The following is a 9,728-nucleotide window of genomic DNA, read 5'->3' as shown; positions in this document are numbered from 1 at the left end:
AAGTGTCGTCAAAATTTACACACTAGCATAACGTTTTCGATCTAATCAGATCATCTTCAGTGCCTTATGTAGTTGAAGCTAACAATGAATTTGTGGCTATGACATCCATATATCGACGGTGTCACGACAGAAAGGCATAAGCGCCATTGACAGTTTTTTTCAGGAGACACAAAAAACGTTTAATATCGCTTAATATTTCTTTTTTTGCATTTTTTTGGCATTTTATTATTATCGAACTGAGGCATTCTGACTTACCATATGTTATTTATAAAACAATTATTATAAACATGAGATATTTAACATTTTGGTGCTTACGCCTTTAATGTTAGGTTCTGTGGTGTTTAAGCGTTTTTGAAAGGCGGTTACCATATTTCGAAAAAAGTATTTTGATCAAAAAATGTCGCTTAGGAACTTGTACGCCTTTTAATTTTACGGAATTATAACAAAAATGGAGAATAAATCTTTTCATTTTAAAGCATAACAATTAAGTAAAAATAATACAAATTAAACAATACACAATAATATATTTATAGTTTCTTAGAGTTATATGTGTAAAAAAATACAAAAATAAAAGTTAATATAATTATCACGTTATATTAAGTAAAAAACAACAAAAACTATTAAAACGTACCATTTTTTCTATATTGATAACTAAGTAAGTTGTATTATAAAACTAATAGAAATAAAATGCAAATCAAAATTTGATAACAGAAAATAACATTTATCAATAACAAAACAAACTAATAGAAACGAAGAACCGATATAAGAGAAAATTAAACCAGTTGATGAGCTAGAACGTAGTGAGCTAGAACTAATGCTGTCAATTTCAGTCTCATTTTTAAAAAATACTGTCAAGGATGATGAATCTGATTCGGAGTTTAAAGAATCATTTTGTTGTATGGTATAAAATCATTACAACCTATCTTATCATCAACTAATGAACTAAATACTATTGCGGCATTATTACTACTATCATCAGTATCATCACTATCTGAGTAAGGTACAAGCTTTTTATCACAGGTTAATAAATCAGTCTCTTCTTCGGCAGTTTCATCAATATTCGAAAATAAACTGCTGTCAATATTCAAATTTAGACTTGAGGAAAACTTAAATCCACAATGGCATCATCATCTAGAACAGAACTAGGCATTTGGAGTTCTTGTTCATGGTCTTTTAGTACAAGCTCTAAAAGAATATCATGCTTTAGCGCTTCACTGAGTACCTCATTTTCAGTGGAAAATGAACCATGGTTTTTATTATTTCCGCTGGATTCCTGCACATTGCTTTTCTGATCTTCCCAAATGGATTGCAATGCAAGATTGATTATTTTGTGCCTCCGAGAAACCATTCTAAAAACCATTAAAAAAAAAAAGAAGTAAGCGCCATTCAAATGTTAGTTTTTTAAAATAATATTACTACCAAAATATAACTTTAAAATTAAAAAAGAAGAAAACTATACAACAAAGTCAATATATATTTTATTTAGGTTCAAACCATATTTAAGTCGGTTAAGTAGTTACTTTTCTATGGCAAATCTAAGTCATAGTGTATTTTAAATGGCCAAATGGCGGTTAGATAAACGAAAAAATTTTTTCTGAAAAGGCCTAACCGACAGTCGGTAAAATTGTACATTCTTATGGTATATTATGATTTCTCAAGATAAATAATCTAACTAAACGCTTAACAAAACATTAAATATTAATAATATTTCAAATTATTGTTTACCTTATTGATATAACCACGTTTTCAGACCCAAGACGTAAGCACCACCTTCCACTACGGATCTTGTCGCTTACTGATTTCGGTGTCTCATCTTTTAAGAAACTCGTTTGGCGGTTAGAAAATTCAAAGCTTGTTTTAGTCGAGTTGGAATTTTTTACAGCTGCGTCATTTTAATAGCCGATAGGACGTAAAATGTATTTTATTTTGATACCAAAACATAAATTTATAAATTTTGGCGCTTATGCCTTTTTGTCGTGACGCCATCGATATGGGTTTACATCTTTCCAAAATTAAATTATATGGTGACTCTAGGTCGATGACATTGGATAAAATTTAATACTTGAGGGGCTACATGTCTCCCTGCTCAGTTTTTAACACGTGGTTCTTATCAGTTAAAACGACATTGAGTTGGTCTGTGTAGAATTTTTTAGCCATAATAATACTTTCTGGGAAACAATTCAAGCAGTTTTGCGTTGCTTTCTTGACCGCTGTAATCAGACGAATGAACCATAATTTGGTTGCAGCATGTGATTATCCAGTATCAGATCGGAACAGAGATCATTTCTCCACCGCTATGATCCCGCAATGGAATAGCTCCTGCCCTATTTTATGCTCTTAGTTCATCTGCAGGTATATATTTGGCAAAGCCTTATTCTCATATATGATATATATCTGTAGGAACAATTCGTATCAGCCATTGGGACGCTACTCCAGCCCAAGTGTGTTTTCTAAGCAGTATTAAAAGACCCTTACTTAATATAGAAACCCTCTTTCCTGAAAAATAGGAACGAACACGGCGCCTTATAAAAAATACCCTACGGCCTATTTTTTAACCTACCAAACATGCATAAAAAATTTGATAATTATCTGTCAAGCCGATTCATAGGAGATCGATAACAAACACTGTGACACAAGATTTTTATGTATTAGATGACATTAAATGATATTATATGATATTAAAATAAATTGTTACATTGCTAAAACTACTCTTTAATTTAGAAACTTAATAACAAAGCAAGAACTACTGCCGAGATATTCTATTTAAATATTTAATAAAATATTCAAATACCATTGCTCACAAGAATTATCGTTGGTGTATTATTTCATATTTTTTGCATAAACCACGTTCATATTATGTAGTGGATAATTAAGAATTCCTAATAAATTTTTAATCAGTTTTGTCAAAGCACTATGAGAAAATATTATTATTTATAAGACGAAGAGCAAACGTTACTAAATTAGAGACATAACTTTGTTGACCCACTTTCTACCTACTGATTTACCGAGATATCGACTCTTCGTCTTAATTGTAAAAGGTTTTTCTTAATTTTTTATACTGAAAAATGAAATATTTTCATCTGGAAATATTTGTTTTGACGAACCTTTGCCTTAACAACTTCTGAAGTTATTGCATCCATTTTTTTCTTCCCTTATAATAATTGCATTTATTACACATATTTTATTACTGTGGTGATCCAAAAATAGTGATAGTGATGTTAGTGACACTTAAAACAATGTTGATGGTGGCGTATCCTTCTGCAAGGAATTACGTGCAAAGATATTTGTTTTACATGTATTATAATTTAAATTGATAAAACTGATTGTGTAACTAAAACTAAAACTTGTTCAATTATTGGTGTTTCTAATTACTGGAAATGCCAAAAAAAGCTTTAATTACTGGTATTTTTAATTACTGCAAATGCTGAATAAGCTCCCTTTATTACCTGAAAAACAAAATAAACCGAAATAAGACATTTTATTTGCCTATAAAGAATGAGGTTCTTCAATGAAGGTAGTTAAGATGTTAAAAAGAAAAGCTTTTATGGAGAATTGTTCTTTCTGAAGCTTTCCTACTTTTCACGAGTCAACATAAATGAGGAGTTGAATTGAAACGTCAATTTTAAGAATGAAGTGGAAATTAAATTGTTAATAAACTTATTTTAAACTTTATTTGGGGCTTATTCCCATTAAAATAGTAATTACTTTAAATAAAACATACTTACGCAAAGGGACGTTTCAAAAGTAAGTGAAACAAACTTTCCGGCTGTAAAAACCAAAGGTTTTCCTGCTCTCACCATAGTTAAAATACAAGATTTCTTAAAATCTTTGTCTGCTGTTAGCCAATCGCATTCAAAAATAGAATACGGCACCTCCTGGGCCTAAAATAATAACACATTTTTTATAACACAGAATCTTAAAAAATTATGAGATTAGACAAACGACTAAAAAAAGTTGTCGATCGATGCACAATCTTTTTGGCTCATATTTATTTTGCCTATATATAAATAATTGCGTTCTCCATACAATAAAATAAGTTGATAGAAAACATTGCATTTTAGTAAAGTACATAAATGTAAAATGCAACTAAAATGGAATAGCATGTCTAGCAAAACAGGAAAATAAAAAACAAAGTAGGTATACCGATAAAAGGCAACGGTAAATACGTATTTTTAACTATTGGTCGTCTTCAGTACGGTGGAGCCAAGTTAGAAAAGAAGCATGTTAACTCGGAAAAGGATCACTACATAAGCAATGCCACCAATTTGTATCATTAGAGTTAGAAGACCCTGATTGTTTCCTATATTTTATTAAAAACGTCTATTAGTTTTTCGTAAAATCCATCATTTGAGTGCGCATTGGCGTCTTTACTAGGAGCATATGCTCCTATAACGACAACTGTTTGCATATTTCTGTAAATATTCATTGGTATGATCTGCTCGCCTAATTCCTCCCAGCTTTTAATGTTTCTTCTGACTCTCTTGTGGTCAGCAATGTAAACTTCTATTCTTGCTCTCACATATTTTTCAACGCCGCTGCATAGATGTTTGTACGCACTTATTTCCTAACTCTATTTTCGTGTGTTTTTAATGTCTGTGAGGATCTATATTATGTCGTTTCAGTTCTTGGAAGAGATCTGTTTGCTTTGCCCGTAAAGCTTGAATATTCCATGTGACCAGTCTCATCGTCCTTTTCGTAGCATTCGTCGTATTTTATTTTCATCCGGATTCCGAGACTCTTGATCGATATTTTAAGCATATTGCTTTTTTTCTAAAAGATAGGTTGCTGGCCGTTTATTTCAACCTTACATTTTTCATCAGGTTTGGGACCGGCAACAGATTACTTAGTTATTCAGTTCATCCAATGATCTGAGCCAAAGGTTTTCTACTTTGAAATAGTTTCTAATACGCGTTTCACATCTTTATTTATGAGACTGAAAACTACAATGAGACTGAATTTCAAATTTGTTTCAAATCCAGTGGCTAGAAATTCTCAACAATAATTCTATTGTATGATCCTAATGACTATATAATTATAGTTTAAAAGATAAAACATTCGTTGTAAAAACAAATTTTATTTATTTGTTTATTTGAGTAATACAATATTTTGCAATTTCAAATGTAAAATATTCTTCCCAATTTGTTTGAGACTGAATTACAAATTTGTTTCAAATTCAAGTGGTTAGAAATTCTCAAAAATAATTCTTATTATACTTCCTAGTTTCGCTAGGTAGAAATCGTTTGATTTCTCTTTTTGTTTTTTCTTATTAGTTCTCTGTATAACCCTAATGGCTATATAATTATAGTTTCAAAGATATAACATTCTTTTAAAATGCAAATTTCATTTATTGTTTATCTGAGTAATACAATATTTTGCAGTTTCAAATGTAAAATATTCTGCCCAATTTGTTTAATTTTACACCACGATAAAATAGTTCGGGGAACTGCTCCTCACTTCATTTGAGACTAGCTATATAAACTATCAGACACTATAATAATTCTATTCCTCAAATTATTTATAATTACCTCGTTTGTTACAGCATTTCCAAACATGCAATATAATGTTAATTGGAGAGTCATAACCAGCATATATAACATTTCCCCAAAGTATGATTTATCGTTGAGAGGAGTCTAAAACAAAGTACACTTTTATTCAGAAAAAAAGTTAGTTTTTCCATTGTTATGAAACAGATATAATTGGATATTTTGGATAAAAGTCTTATGTATTGTAAATAAAATGTACAGTTGTAAGTATACTTAAATTACAATTAATTATATACGTACAATTGATACCAGGTACAAGCACGAACAAACAATAAATAATGTACAAAGTACTTGAGCCAATGTAACACCAGTTTGTACAATTTCAAAATCCTCAGAAACTCTACAAATTAAAAATTATATAAATATAAATATCACTATGTGGCCAAGTTACAAACACAAGAATATATACGTATTTTGCAAGGAGGTACAAATAGGTTAGGTTAGGTTAGGTTAGGTTAGGTTATACAATATTTTTCACAGTATTATGTCACGGTATAGCACCATATGCAGTAAAGAACGGATAGTTTGGTTGTAAATACCAGGCTGGTTTTAGTAGAGGTAAATCGACAATTCATCAGATTGCAACCCTGACACAAATTTTAGAAAAAACACGGTAATATGGCATTGATACTCATCACATATTTATAGACTGCAAAGCAGGCTACGATTCTGTGAATACAAGAGAAATGTTCAAAGCAATGGAAGAGCTAAAAATACCAAATCAGTTGGTAAATTTATCAAAACTAACTCTTAAAAAAGTTGAAGTTGTAGAGTACGAATTCAGGGGGAACTGTCTAAACCTTTTAAAACAAATGCGCCAGGGAGACCCTCTCTTCTGTATATAGTTCAATCTGGTTCTGGAAAAAGTAATACGTATGTCACAAATCACAACCACTGATTCAATATAAAATAAATCAGTGCAAATCCTGGCCTACGCTGACGATATTAATACTGTTGGGAGAACGAAAAACGCTGTACGAGACGCGTATATAGCATTAAAAGAACAAGCTACAAAAATGGGTTTAATAATAAACACCGACAAAGCGAAGTATAAAAATAAGCAAGCAACCACAAATTTTATGACCACTTGTTATAGAAAACGACGTCCCCTTAACACTGAAAATAATACTAGCGCAGAGATAAACCGCAGAATTTGCACGGCCAATAGATGCTGTTTTGAACTCAATCTCCTCCTTAATTCCATAGTTGTATAGAGAAATACAAAAATAAAACTCTACGAAACAATAATAAGCCCAGTCCTAACATATGGTTTAGAGACCTGGACTCTAACAAAAAATAATGAAAACATGTTAGGATGTTTCGAAAGAAAAGTACTAAGGCGAATCTATGAAGCAGTGAATGACAATGGAGTGTGAAGAAGACGATTCAACTTCGAACTTTATAGAATATACCAGGAACCTTCTTCTTCTTCTTCCTCTTTATAAGTAATTCTGTTGTCACTCCATCTTTCCACTTTCCACTGCTTCTGCCGATTGGTGACTTATCTGTTGATATTTTGACGACACGGGTCTCCTTTATTCTACTTATGTGGTTGTTCCATTCTTTTTTCGATTTTGTGTCCATTTATTTATACACTGTACGTTACATGTCTTCACTTCTCTTTCCATCTCTCAGCCTATTTCCTGTAATTCTTCTCAGTACTCTCATCTCTGCCATTTCCAGTAGCCTTTGCGTTGTGGCTGTGTCGGGTCATGTTTCTGAGGCGTATATCATTATTGGTCTTACATTGGCTTTATAAGTTGTTGATTTCATTTCAGTAGGGGACTTCATCTCTCATACCAGGAACCTGATATCGTAAAACGTATCAAGATAGGGCATGTAATGCGGATGGAAGAAAATGACCCAGCTAGAAAAATGTTCTTTGATAGACCCATTGGTCAAAGAAAAAAATAAGACCCAGAACAAGGTTCCTTGATAACATTCATGAAGACATGAGAAATATGGGAATACGTGCTATAGTGTATACATACATAAGTATATAATCTATACTATTAATTATTGCTGGTGCAAAAACTGTTTCTATTCGAATTAAAAAACTTCATAAAATCCCTATAACTGAATCAAACAAAAAGAGAAAATTATAGCAAAAAAAAACAAATATAAGGAACAACAGGGATACTCACTTCTCGTCCAGAGACCCATCAGGACATTTGTTTAAGACATTACTAGCAATAGGTCACGGAAAGAAAGGTAAATAAACAATTGGATTAAAACAAAGGTTAACGAGCTTATAGTCCTTTTCCATCATATTGATAGCACATTATGTATGCAAATCCTTAACAGGTCAAAAAACCATAGGCGTCACCCTATATTTGTTTTGAAATAAATAAAAAAAAATTAATATTTTAAGATACCGTCAACAATTCATTATCTTTTAAAAAAATTTCTGTAAAATAAGTGTCCACTAATCTGACTATACCATTTTTGTGCGTAAAAAACCTCGGTATATATGACACACGATTATTATTAATTATACACGGGTGATTAACGAGAGAATTCAATGTTTCACGAAATAAATTAATGTAAACAGTAATTTAAAGGTGATTATTGTTTTCTATACAAGTTATCGCCTGACACAAAAAGAATACCTTCTTTGAACGATTACCTGGAATTACTGATAAGGCTTCACTAATGATAGTTTAAGTAGTTTTTATGCCACATTACAGCTTATGCCAATAATATAAATTAGAAATTGTTTGCATCTTCCATTTAGTTTGTAGATGTACATTGTTCATGTCTTACCTACCTACGTTTTTGGTGTGATATTTTGTTATTTGCATTTAAAAATGAGTCGACAACAGGTTTTACCTCGGTTAAGTGTAGTTTTAAAGGTGCCTTCAGTCTAAGAGAGAAAAATATAATATTAAATGTACACGATGCACTTGTACATCAACGCCCTTTAAGTAATGTTCGTGAAATCGTTAACATGTGTTCAAATATGACATGGGTTGGAGAAACAACAATTTATAGATTCCTAAAAGAAAGAAAAGGAGGAACTGTTTGCAAGGAACATGACTATTGAGAGAGATGAGATTTCGTTGGCAAAAGAATAGAAGAAAATCCGTTTTAATTGAAAAAGATTACATTGTATGTTGGAGACGAGATTATCTAAGAACTATTAAAAAGTATCGAGAAGAAGGGAAAACAATTTTTTATTTGGACGAGACTTGGCTAAGTGAAGGTCATACTATACCATATCTATGGGTTGATACAAATGTGAAAAGTTCCCGTCAGGCATTCATCGAAGGTGTATCTACTGGAATAAACAATATTCCCGTTGGAAAAGGACGCAGACTCATAATAACCCATATTGGAAACGAATACGGTTTTATCAATGGTGGATTATTAAGTTTTGCCTCAAAATCAACCAAAGATTACCACGAGGAAATTACTGCTGACGTTTTTGAAAAATATTTTGAGCAAATGTTGGATTTAATTCCAAAAAATTATGTCATAGTTATGGATAATGCTAGTTACCATTCAAGACTAGCAGAAAAATTGCCAACAACGGCATGGAAAAAAGGAGAGATAATCAAATGGTTGGATAAACACGCATTTGAGGACAAGGAGAATTCGACAAAAAAGGAATTATTACCCATTGTAAGGCAACATAAAGCAGCTTATAAAAAATATATAATTGATGAAATGGCATTAAACCGTGATGTAATTATTTCACGTTTACCCCCATACTACTGTGATCTGAATCCGATAGAAAATATATGGTCTCAAGTAAAGGGTGAAGTCGGACGCAACAACAAAACTTTTAAATTAGAAGACTTACAACAATTATTAGAACATTCCTTATCAAAAGTAACTCCATAAAATTGGAAAAATGCTGTTAGTCATGCTCACAAGGAAGAAAATAAAATGTGGAATTTGGACAATATGACTGATGCAATGCTGGAACCGGTAATAATTAACATTGGAGTTGAAGATTCTGAAGAAAGCAGTGAATCTGAAATGGAATTTGATTAAAATAATATTTATTTTTTTACAAATCGGCCCCTGTTACGGCCACAAATTATTTTATATATATCCAATAAAATAAACATCTTACATTTCTTGGAAATTCATTAATACCTGTTAATCTCCATCACTCCGACACTGGCAACTTTATTTAGGGATTAGTAACCCTCAAAACTATTGTATTCTATTCTGCTGCAA

The sequence above is a fragment of the Diabrotica undecimpunctata genome, chromosome 4 (assembly GCF_040954645.1).
Source record: "Diabrotica undecimpunctata isolate CICGRU chromosome 4, icDiaUnde3, whole genome shotgun sequence".
Taxonomy (NCBI): domain Eukaryota; kingdom Metazoa; phylum Arthropoda; class Insecta; order Coleoptera; family Chrysomelidae; genus Diabrotica; species Diabrotica undecimpunctata.
This window is presented reverse-complemented; position numbering follows the sequence as displayed.